The sequence below is a fragment of the Ahaetulla prasina genome, chromosome 3 (assembly GCF_028640845.1).
Source record: "Ahaetulla prasina isolate Xishuangbanna chromosome 3, ASM2864084v1, whole genome shotgun sequence".
NCBI lineage: Eukaryota > Metazoa > Chordata > Lepidosauria > Squamata > Colubridae > Ahaetulla > Ahaetulla prasina.
Window position 1 is genome coordinate 57,561,206 of NC_080541.1, and position 13,107 is coordinate 57,574,312.

The window sequence follows — 13,107 nt, forward strand, 5'->3', positions numbered from 1 at the left end:
GTTTAGGCACAAGAAGAAGCCAGCAATCCCTATGAAGCGAAGTTATTCATCAAAGGCACTCATGCTTTTCAGAGCTGATATCTGGTGTCTTCCTGACTACTTGTTCCCAACAGCATTCACTGTGAATAGACAAGGGCCCCAGTTCACAGAAGAAAACCTTATCTGACTTCCATATACATCAGGGGTGAAATCTACTTACCTTCCTTACCGTTTCGGAAGATCGGACCAGATCACCGAACTACTGGCCATGATCACTATACTGGATCACACGATCTGGTCCAATCTGGGAGCATTTCACCTTGATATACGTTTATAACCCTCTTGTCATGACACATAAGTGGCAGCCATCTTAAATACCGACCACAAAGGAATATTGTTATTTTGTCATTCTTGCATTACCTCCAAGCAACATATTTGTGCCTCCAAATTATAGCATTTTGGAAGGGAGAAGAAACACAGATGCACTTACAAACAAAATTATATTATTACTTTTGAATTCAATAAGGATCAAAGTACTTGAATGCAAAAAAAAAGTACAGAGCCCAAGGCTATTTTCTCGGTAATTTACTAAATGTATTTTAAAGAATCAGACATAACAAATACAAATACAATATAATAATTGACATTGAAAAGGATTATAAATGATTGCATTTATTTATTAGATATATTTCTCAGCTTTCATTGAGCAACTTAAGGTGGCACATAGCATTGCTTCTACCCATTTTTCCCTCAGAACATCATCCCTTCATAGTAGGTTGGGGTGAGAGAGAGTGATTGATCCAAAGTCATCTCTATCTTTCATGGCTGATCTGGGCTAAAATGTGGGTTTTCCTAGTCTCAGTCCAACATTTTATAGACGGTTTAAATACCATTATGTTGACTTCTAATAAATCACAAACAAATAGAATTATATTTCTTGGGGTGTGGGATTGGTTATGGAAAGTTTCACAGGAATCCTTGAACTTTCTGAATTTTTATTGAATTGTTATACATTATTGGTAAATTAATCTTCTTGCATGCTTTTTTCAGTGGTTGCTGTTTGTGATGTAGGTGCATGTGGGTTCCCCCGAGTCTTTTTTTTTAAATGCTTGTCACTTGCTTTAAATAGCATTTTTTTTTCTTCAAAGATTCAACTTTTTGAGAAGACTTTGTTCACAGCTAAGTATGGGGGGAGGTTTAAATACAGAAATAGTTTAAATATGAGAACATGTCAGTTGTATAAAAGTATCTCACTCTTTATTAGAACTATCAAAGGGAAAGAAAACATTTAGTAGAGTATGCAATCTGGTAATGCGGGCTTTTTTATTTAAAAAATTATATATTTAAAAACAGCATTTGAGAGTTGCTGTAAAAAATATGAAAGTAGTAAATAAATCAAAATGATCATAAATGCAATGCAAGGCCATTATCAGTGTTACATGGTTTTGGTAAATAAATTCAACAATAAATCTCTGGACAATGCATTATTGTTCGTATAATATTGAGACTTCTTATACCAACATTGCCTACATCAATATTGCCAGTGGAGATGAAGCATAATCAAATAGATAAATGTTTGGGGACGGGGCAGGGGTGAAATCTAATTTTTTTTTTGCTACTGGTTCTGTGGGCGTGGTTTGGTGGGCATGGCTTGGTGGGGCGGTCATGTGACTGGGTGGGCGTGGCTATGTAACCATGTGATTGGGGGATCAAAAGACAGAAACTCACTAACAATGTCCTCCTGGAGCAGGGTTGAACTAGATGACCTCCAGGTCCCTTCCACCCCTGGATTATCCTCTGAAGCTGCGTCTAGTGCCAGGTTTGTACTCATTCCTTCCTCTCCTTTTTCCTTCCTTCCTTCTTTCCTCCCTCCCTCCCTCCCTTTCGCTCTCTCTCTCTCAAAAACGAACTCCCCCACATCCCCTCTCATTTTTTGCCTAGCAGGCTTCAAGGAAGTCTGCTGGGAGCAAAAACGGACTCCCCCCACCTCTACCCCTGTAAAAAAAAAAAGGCTCCGATAATCGCGTGCCACAGCTGTGATCCTCGGACCCTTTTATCTTTTAAAAGCATTTTTTTACAACCTATTTGGGCAATAGATTGTAAAAAAAAAGCTTTTAAAAGGTAAAAAAAGGCTCTGACAATCACAGCAGTGGTGCGCAATTGTCAGGGCCTTTTTTTTACCTTTTAAAAGCAGGAAGTAATGACACCCGGGTGGGTAGGCGGAGCTTTGCTCTACCATCTCTACCGGATCACCGAACTACCAGCCACAATCTCTACCGGATTGCACGATCAGGTCCAATCTGATCACCCCTGGGATGTGGGAATAAATGGAATTCAATTCTAGATTAGACATACAGAATTTTAGATGGCACTGGCAAAAAGACATCGTGAAAGAAGTAGTCCATAATGTTTACATGAAACTCAAGAGGGAAGAGTAATCTGGAGCAAAGTGCAACATCTAGATCAAAGCATTATTTGAAAATAGGGCTACATGGAACAGTGATGCAGTTTGGAAAGTCAGTAGTTCTCTTAATACACTAAATGCATCACTATAATGTGAGAGTACTAACTATTCATTAAATTATTCAAATTGAACATGAAAATTCTTCCTGTTGCTTTTTCCCAAAAGGATGGCAATTTTAATATGACAGTCCACTCCTCCCCTCAAAAAACTCCCATCGTTATCTGCCTTCTTAGGTTCTCAACTAATCTAATAGAGCCCTCCTATTTTAATGGTAAATTGTCTGGAAAAAAATCACCATCCTGCTTTTTACAATCTCAGCAAATGTCAGCAAATGTTAGCTTATGTGAAAACTTAGGTCAGAATTAAAGGCCCCAATCAAAATAATTAGAATATGCTTAACATAACGCAACAAAGAACATTAGAATGAATGGATTTATTGGAATGAATGAATAAATGAGAAGACTGAAGACACAATTGGTAAAAAAATAAACAGAAAAGAAGGAGCGCATTGTTTCAAACATCACCCAAAGTGCCAGATCTGATGTAACATTTCATGGGCTGCTCTGTCTTCACTGAGGACATTTTTAAAAAGCATCTCCCAATATAAGAATAGCCAACCTACTGAGCTGAAATTTTTAGTATTATCCTATAATTTCAAGGGATATTATTTCATTTCCAGACATTTTAGTTCTTACTTTATTGCCTTGAAATTGTGTTGCCTAACTGACTCATAATAATACTTCCAAGATATTGATTTCTGCAAATATTCAGCAGTTGTCTCCTCTTTAAGACTGCAACCTTGGAAAGATATCATTTACTCCTGCAAGCAGAATAGCAACAAGTCAGGCAAGGTCAGACATCTGCTACTTTCTCTACTTCTTATCCATAATGTTGCAATTATCAAGGTTTTACTGCTCCCGAGCTTCACCAAATCCTTGAAGATGATACAGGCTGACCAATTTTCTCTTCTAGTCATAACAACTATTCAGCTGCTGCAAGGTGAGGAATGTTCTAACCAAACCAATATTTACTTCAATTTGAATGCTTGCTCCTCTGCTCTATATCTGAGTCAGAGGCACAAATGCTCAGATTAAGAACAAATACAAAAACCAAGACCTTATACAAATACTTCTAGCCATTTTATTATGTTCTGATTTATACGTATCTTTTCTTTTATGTACACTGAGAGCATATGCACCAAGACAAATTCCTTGTGTGCCCAATCACACTTGGCCAATAAAAAATTCTATTCTATTCTGTTCTGTTCTGTTCTATTCTATTTTACTTTTGGTGATCCATCAAAGAAGGGAAGAGATAGACTCACACTGACACACACTCACAACATAAGTTCTTTTAATGTAACATTTATTGCAGTATTTAAACATGCTTGTTTCTTGTGCCTTCCTCAATTTCTGAAAAGGAAAAGTTTGGCATCACTATCAAGAATGCTTCTTTGTATGTCAGATTTTCTCAGTAAAACACAATGAGTGAATTCTGTATTAGTTCAATCTCCTCTTTCCTGTAACATATTTTGTTGCCACAAACACACATCACACATAATGGGGGGGGGGGGAATTGTTGAAGATGGAGGGGGAAATTACCACTGAGAAAACTGATCTATACCTGTCATAATGTGTTTTTTTTCCTCCTTTCTCTTTTCTTCTCTCTCTGATCCACTTATTTTGCTGAAATTCCGTTCCTATGTTATTAAATGATCTAAGAATCTTATGTGGGACATAAGTGAGTTAGAAGCAACATTGTGTTTCTTTCTCTCTTCATTCTTCTTATTTCTTTAAATCTGTATTTTCAGACTTGGCAACTTTAAGGTGTGTGGACTTCAGCCCCCAGAGTTCCCTAGCCAGCGAGGCTGGCAGTTGAAGTTAAAGATTCCAATTTGAAAAACATTGATGTAAAGGAATTATCACTATTAAAATCAATGAAAAACCAGTTTGAGTATGTGTCACTGTCCAAAAAGATAAAATCTAGCAAAACTGTGGCCCTTTCTGTCACGTGTCCTCTTGTGGAATCCTTGGTGCTCTCTGAGCTTAGTTGTTTGCGTGCAGACATTTTGTCACCAGACTAAGTATCATCTTCAGTGCTTGAAGGGAATGGGGTTTGAAAGAACCAAGCACAGAGATTATCAAGGACTCCGTAGTTTAACCCTGAACTACATATATTCTCTTCCATTGGTACATATTCGTTTCCTACTTGAGTATTGGAGTGAATTTGCATCAGAGGATGTTGTGCACACTGGAAGAAGATTCTAAGGTCAAATTCTCACCCATCCTCCAAGTTCAGAATATTTTCAGCCTCACAACTGAGGCATCATCCTATAGCTTTCTTAAGAGATCATACGATTAGGTTCCAAGGCTCCATACATTGATCCTCTGCTTAAGGTTTAGGGCCATTTATCTGAATTGTGTACCTTAGTCCCAAACTTACAAAAGGAAACAAACACCAAGTTTAAAGTTAATAAAACTTCATGAAATATAAAAAAGTTTAAAATACATTAATTGCACTATGAAGAATTCATACAGTGCGCCCGCCTCTCAGTTCATCGTTTTTGGTTCATTCTAACTCCTAAGCAAATAAATAGATTAACTTAGCAGAAAACTAACAGGAGCTTTTTACATTTCTGATAAAATGAAAAAGAGAAAGAGAACACAGTAGAATGACAGTTAATCTACTTGCAATTGGAAAAAATCTGTCAGTGTTTTCCTTTCTACGTAAAACTTGGTTGGTTTGGGTGTTCAATACCACTCTGTACAAAGAACTTGTAGCCTTCTGTTTCAATGGCTTATTGACATAAGGTGGGGTTTGGGGCTACTGCAGTGGAGGCAACTTCCTGCCACAGTTTCTAATAGTCATAAATCAGGACAATGGGGCTGCCTTTTTGCTCATAACACTAAGTATCAAGAGGAAATTTTTGAAGACCTTCACACAGGAAAATAAATGTAGTTAACCCTAGCCATCATAATTCCTTCTAATGGTGCTTGAGTTAATTTTCAAAATTAGAATTCATCTGAAGTTCTTTTCTTTCTTTTATGCAACTATCATCAAGCTAGCCAGTCAATACTTGGAAAGTGTATCAAACATAATAATTCCATTTTGTAAAGAAAATTTAGTAGTTGGGTTCACACACCATTCAAAGCTATAATCTGATTTATTCAGTTCAATTCAGTACGATAAGTGAATTCAATCTTTATAATTTATAAATTACGGTTTATGTTTTAGTGTTATATGAACCAGGCTATTGTAATATATTCAATAAATAACAAACCATGTAAATTATTATTTATTTATTAAATGTACAGTATATGCTGCTCACCTCCTTGATAAGATGATTCTGGGTGGTAATAAAAGGAAATACAAAATGTGAATTAGTGTCTCCATCATATTACATTTCCTTCCCTTCTCTTCTTTTCAAATGGCACCAGCAATGTCGAGAAGTTAATTCTTGTTTTTTCAGATTGCTCCTCATATTACAAATAATGGAAATTATTTTCAAGTTGCTTTAAATAAATACTACTAAACCATTCATATTACAACACAAAAGAGAAACATCTGAAGAGTCCATTGATTTGGTCAATATTGTCTTATGGTAAGTAACTTTCACAGAATGGTTTTTAAGCACTGTAATTTTATGTATTTATATGTTTGTAAATATTTTAGCAATATTTTTAAGGAGAGTACTTTCTACTGACTTTGCATGTTTTTTTTTAAACAGCTAATTGCTGAGAATTAAACTAGAAAAAAACACATCTTGGAAGAAACAGTATCAAAGAGCTTGGAACTTGAGTGCATGTGAAGGGCAATACCAATTCGATGAATTTTCATTACTTGAACATAGATTTCAGTTCCAGGTTAGGAGGAATGTATGGGTAGTAAGAGCAGATTGATAAATTGATCAGCTCTTAATGAAGGTCATTTTTTTTCCTTGCTGGAGATTTTAAAGAATTCCAGAATTCCTGCAACAAACAGTATGAGCTAGACAGATGCATGAACTACAAAATGTTGCTGAATTAGTACTCCCAGTGTCTCTCACCACTGGTTAAGATGGCTGATTAATTTGAAAATCTGAAAATTTGACATTTTGAGAGTCATAAGTCCTCTATGCCTGGTATAAACAAAGTCCCCTCGAAAAGAGGACATAGTCTTGCAGAGATAACTCTGTTGGGATCATGAAGTCATTATACACCAGCCAAAGTTTACTTCAGATACAGAAGGTCTCCATACTGTAGGTCTTCAGTATGTGTACTAAATATGAATGGCTTCTTTATTAAATGAATAAATTCTGGGAAACATTACTTTATATATGGAAAGTTTTTACCACTGAAATTAATAGCAACTCGCCCTCTGCCAAAACAAGAATTCTTCTGTACATCTGATATCTCAGTTCGTGAACTAAGGATATTAAGTTCAGAATCAATGTAAGAGACCTTTATTGTTTATATATAATAGTTAAATATTCAATTGCTGTGAGAAGACATTCATGAGAACCGCTAAATTTGCCCTAATATTGTGTATTTGTGTCCGTATGTTCGTCTATAGTTATAGCTATATTTATCCCATGCTGAGAGTCACCTATGGTGAAATGGACAGCTACAGTATATAAATCTGATTAATAAATAAATACTTGCTATGTACAACTGAATTATAATTTTTTTGTACAAGAGCGAATTCACCTTTTTAAAAAAAATTAACCTTTCCTTTTAACATAAAAGTAAAATAAAATTTAGCCCAAAATCTGGCCTGAAAATTCCCTGTAAAGTGGGTATTGAAGGAAAACAATGGAGTATCTTAATCTGAGGTGGGGGCGGGACTGTGATCCAACATTGAGTTACTATGGCATTCAGACAGTTCTCTCTCCTTCTTTTGTAATGCCAGTATCAAGGCAAGTGTCTATAGTAAGAAGACATGATAGACATGATTGGTGTTTCCTTGTGAGCTGAAACCCTCCACTATTATGCCTCTATGTAATCTATAAAGAGAGAATCTCTAATGGACACCCCCTTTTTTATTTTTTACTTTCTCCCCTCACCTCTGCTAGCCAAGCTGTGTCTGTACCCAGGAATAAGAAGCTCATGGAGTGTTTCAGCACTCTGTCTTTCTCCACTGGGTAAATAGACAACCAAAATATCCAGGCATCTTGGCCTTTTAGTGACCCTTCACCTGACCTATCCCTAGTCACTCTCACCAACAGTTTTATTTATCTTGGGTCCTTGGTGCTCTCAATGGTGAGGCATCACCTTCTCTGGCTGCATCTCCCAGTTCCACTGTAGCTATTTGCCAGTTACAGCTGAAAGTTATACAGTCAGTTATATGAGAAAAGCAATGTTGAGTTTCCACTGCTGCCTTTGATATTCCTGTGGGAAGATGATAGCAATTCCAATGTGGTCAGGACCCTTAAGACCTTCCATCTGTACTACTCCTCTCACTGCCAAGCCATTATCTCTGTTATCACGGCTTCTGATTAGAAGGCTGTTTCCCTCTCACTTAACACACAGAATGCATACTCCAGGGAACTCCTGGTGCAGTAGCTGGGTTTCCCAGCACAATAAGTGAATGCCTCCATTAAAATAGTCTTCTTGTAGCCTCCCTTGTCCTGGGATGAGATCAGAAGCAGTGAAAGTATGATTTCATGGCTCAAGTTACAATTCCAAAAAGGATTACTCAGAGTTAGAGAAATGCACAAAAGATACTAAATCAGTCCAGAAGCTGAAAAGTAAACAAGTCCAGATCCAATCAGTGTTTCAGAGAACAAAGGCAAGAGAGTGATATCTGGTTATATTGATATACCAAAGCTGATGCATCAGTGAGGCTTCAAAACAACCAGTAGACTTTGCTTCCATTAATGAATTATCCATAGACAGAGAATTTCATATTAGAATCTATAGCAATCCTTGCTCAGAATTTAATCCTGATCTGTCTTTAAGGCCATCCAGAAGTATTAAGTTAATAGCACTTACTCAACTGTGGCCTCCAAAAGTTGATCTGGCTTCACACTCCTCTTTGTAAGCTTATATTTTCATGCCTCTTGTTTTCTGATGCCTAACCAAAAGGGAGGATCAATCAAGTGGCCTTGTGCTGGTAAGTTTAGATCAGAGTCCTGGGCCATTGGAAATTCATTTTGGTCCAAATTTGTGGTGAGGGTCCATCTAGTGCAGAGGCTCAGTCTTGACTCTGTTTTCCCTTCTACAAAGTCTTCCTCAGAGCTGTCACCCAAACTAAAAATCTAAGTTAACTAGATATTTTTTATACCCCTGTATGTATATTATTTTATATTATTTATGTAGTAATTCTTTATACATATTACATTTATTTATTATTCATATACGTGTATATTATTAAGCATATTATTATATATTACTGTATATTATTTTTATACCCCTGTATGAACTCCCTTCAAAATGGGTGTTTTTAAACAATAATTTCATTATACTACTATTTAAATGTTTCTTTCAATGAATAGAAATGGGACACATCTTATAAATTTGTCATTTAGTTGCCGGAACAGCTTCCTGTAATAAAAGTACAGGGTGACATAGGCTCCAAATTCTAGTATTTTTGCAACATTACAGTGATCTGAGTTATTTATGTGAGGAAAGGATCAGTTGTCTTCAGTAACCTGGAGGGCTGCTGCAAGCATCCAGATGATCCCTAGAGGGCTAGAGTTGTCCTCAACTCTTTACTGGAATGTAGTGGTCATCTAGGTTTTTGAAGCCCAAATTTTGTACCTTTTAGTATAATATAAGATAGCTCTTTGATATTAGTTAGAAGAAAATGATGCTTTCCTTTCATTACAATGGGTGCTTTACAGAAGTGGTATTCAGCAGGTTCTGACCAGTTCTGGAGAACTGGTAGCGTAAATCTTGAGTAGTTCGGAGAACCAGTAAATACCACCTCTGACTGACTCCGCCCCATCTATTCTCTGACTTCTGAGTCCCAGCTGGTTGGGAGGAAATGGAGATTTTGCAGTAACCTTCCCCTGCCATGCCCACCAAGCCACACCACACCCACCAAGCCATGCCACGCCCACCAAGCCACCCCCACAGAACCGTTAGTAAAAAAATTTGAATCCCACCACTTGTGCTTTATCAGAGAATGCTTAAAACAATAACCCAGAGTGCATTTTCTTACTTTAAAAAGAAATCAATATGCATGTGATCCTGAATATATGTATGTTAAAAATACACTGTAGTGTAGCTGTGGGTTCACATGAGTATATGACAATCATATTGAACCACAATAAGTGATCTAACTGTATGATGCTGGATTGGTTATTGTAAAAAACCAGAGACAACCTTGGGAAAAGTGCATAATGCCTGCAGAAACAGAAGTATATTTTAGGCCGGGGCAACAGGGAAAGTGTGAGAAAGAGGCTCTTTTCTAATTCATAAAGTGTAAGGGGGGTGGGGTGGGGAGAAGAAGAGAAGTCAGTCAGGCTTTTATATTGTTTTATATGTTTTATATTTCTATAGCCTATGTCAATAAAATAAAGTTCAGATTTGTGGAATCGGTTTCTTGTCATGGCTTACCTCACAGAGCTGACACCTCATTTGCTTCTTTAATACAGAAATGCTTTTTTAAGTCCTGAAAAGCCTCTTTCAAGCTAGTTTATTACAGATATATAAGATGTCAAGTCCCTTCATCCACATCAGCCTATGATTATGGAGATGGTGCTCAGAAATGGAGATACCATATGGGGTGGGGAACCTTTTATTGTGTTTTGTAAATGACCAGAGGACTCCAGTCGATGTTTTGGCAAATGTGTGGATTTTTTGAATAGTATGCTAAGGAAATGAACTGTCAATATTCATGTCTGAAAAAGTGAATTTATCAAAGAGCGGCTCGGACCATGGAAGATTGCCTATTCTTTCTGCATACTTTCCATATTCTAGAGTCTCTAGAGTAGAGGGTTGCCACGTCATATCGCATGCTACCCCTTATCCATAGATCTCCAACAGAGAGCAGCCTTAGCTTTACTCACTCTGTGTAAAGATAAGAGGGCAGGGAGGGAATATCATGTCAGGGAATGTCTGTTGTCTAAATAGTGACTAGAAACATCCCATCTCAAATACAGGCCCATTATCAAGCCCAGCTTAAATAAACTTCACTGTGCATTCAGTGATCAACCTCCCTCAGAGCTGCCGGCTCCATTCATCACTGCCACCTTTTCAAAGTGACTCAGTGATGGCTCATGATCATTAACCTAGTAATGGTGTGCTTTACATTAAAGTGAAGGCACATCAAACAACAGGCCCTTCCCATGCATAAGGTAACTAAATGATAGAATAGACATTCCCAGGCTAACAACATACAGATGCTAACAAAAAAAAAAAACAAGGAATGGACAATAATGATTTGAAGACAGCAGACGTGCCTGCTATTTATAGAATAGAATAGAATAGAATAGAATAGAATAGAATTTTTATTGGCCAAGTGTGATTGGACACACAAGGAATTTGTCTTGGTGCATATGCTCTCAGTGTACATAAAAGAAAAGATACGTTCATCAAGGTACAACATTTACAACACAATTGATGATCAATATATCAATATAAATCATAAGGATTGCCATAATCCTTAAATTATGCCATTGTTTTCCTTGTTACTATTATAATAATTGATTTGCTAGGTGAAAATTGGGATGTGTAAGATTTTGACAAGCATGCTGGAGATCAATCTCTTTATGAAACAATATCAATAATAAGTTTATGTTTATAACAGATATAGGTCCAATAATCTAATAATTTAATTATATCATAGCTGGGGTCTAAAGAGCAGCAAAACCTTTTCTAAAGCATTTCTATACCCATACAATTCCTAATTTAAATTTCTGAATCCAATTTCATTCTTTGCAACAAATACTCTTTCAACTGGTCTATAATTGATTAACAGCAGTGGAAGGCAGGAAGTTTTTACAGATTGGGAGATGCATAGAATAATCCAAAGCAGGGGTCTCCAAGTTCGGCAACTTTAAGAATTCTGGGAGTTGAAGTCCACAAGTCTTAAAGTTGTGAAGGTTGGAGACCCCTAGCCCAAAGCACATATTCCAGTAGAGAGAAGTTCCTTGAAGATGGGCTCCATTACAAGTCTGAAAGCTCAGAAGACTAAGCCTCTGGTCCCGGTGACAGACCCAGACTGGATCTTGCAACATTTTCCTGGAAGTTTGCCTTCATTCGTGAGACTGAACTATACTCAAAGTATGCTGAAAGATATGTTAGTGGCTTTGAATCGCTTCTAAACCTACCAAGCATAGCTGCATATTCAAAATCCTTGTAGGGTGCTGTAATTATCACCCTACTAACTGCATACAACATTTAAATAAAATACATATCCTAGTTAACATTGATCCAAGATTCAGTGAGTATGGGATAATCATCCTGGGGAAGATGTGCTACAGATTATTTGAGCTGTACTGTATAAAATACTAGTAAAAGTGGTAACAGTACCGGTAATAATAGGGGATTAACTAGCAACCTTTTAGCTGAAAAGAAATCCTTATTTCAATACTTTGCAGATCAGCAATAATATTTGCAAGTTTTCATTATGATAAGGAAGAAACTACCATCTCTGGAGAGAAGGCATGAGAAAGAAAGAAAATGTATGTGAAAGAAAGAGAGAAAGTGCTTTGCTTTTTGTTCTTCAACATATTTTCTGTGCATATTAATGTTTGTGAGTGAAAGGTTCACTTAAATGTCTTTATATGGATCCAGATAGCTAGAAGCTTGAAGGTTAGCAGCAAGATTTCAAATTAATTTTGTGCTGTAACACTCATATAATGCAAGCCAAATGTGAAAATCAACAAAAAGGGGGAAAAATAGAGGCGTTAAAGGAAAACAGTCTGAAGTAAACAGATGGACCTTACGTTCACTAGCAGGAAACATTTTGATCTCAGTGTGATTAATAATTAAAATATATTACTGTGTGTGATTCAAAACTTGATTTGCTACAACAGGCTTGTGAATCGATAATCTGGCAATACAAAAGTCAGAAAGTTATTGAACACACCCATATCCTCCACCGTATTGCTTGTAGCCTAAGCTGTGGTGACATTAAAGAGAAACAATGCAATCCTAAAGGAGGGAGGGGGGCTGGTTTGCCTCAACTAAGAGAGGAAAGGATTGGACACACTTAAATTGGCTTCTCTTGTGCAGGCCTTTTATGGGAGGCCTTCATGCTGTTCCATGTCTCAGATGCAGCATTTGAATTAGGCCAGCAATCTGGCACACATTGCTGTGAGCAGAACACGAATTGGTTGAGATTAGCTTTCCACTTAAGCTTTTGGCCACAGCCGTGTCTCATAATGTGTCTGCCACAATAGGGGGTTTGTTCTCAGCAGGGGAGGAACTGCAAAACCGAGTGGACTGGAGTTGTTTGTTTGTGTTGTAGCACTCTGATATTTATTTCATTTCCCACTGTCAACTTTCCATGGATTAAATCTCACTTAAACAACTTAGGCATTTGAGGTTTGCTTTAAAACAGCAATAAAGTTCTTGTTTTCCTAAGAAATCCTCTTCCTTCCTCTTCATCCCTCACCACACCTAGAGTTTCTCTGGATTCGACCAGCCAGTCACCCACAAAGCATCTTCAAAGCAGGACTGGTATGAAAATTTTCCTCACTCCTTTCATCAATTTAGAACAGTCTGAAAGTTCTAGAT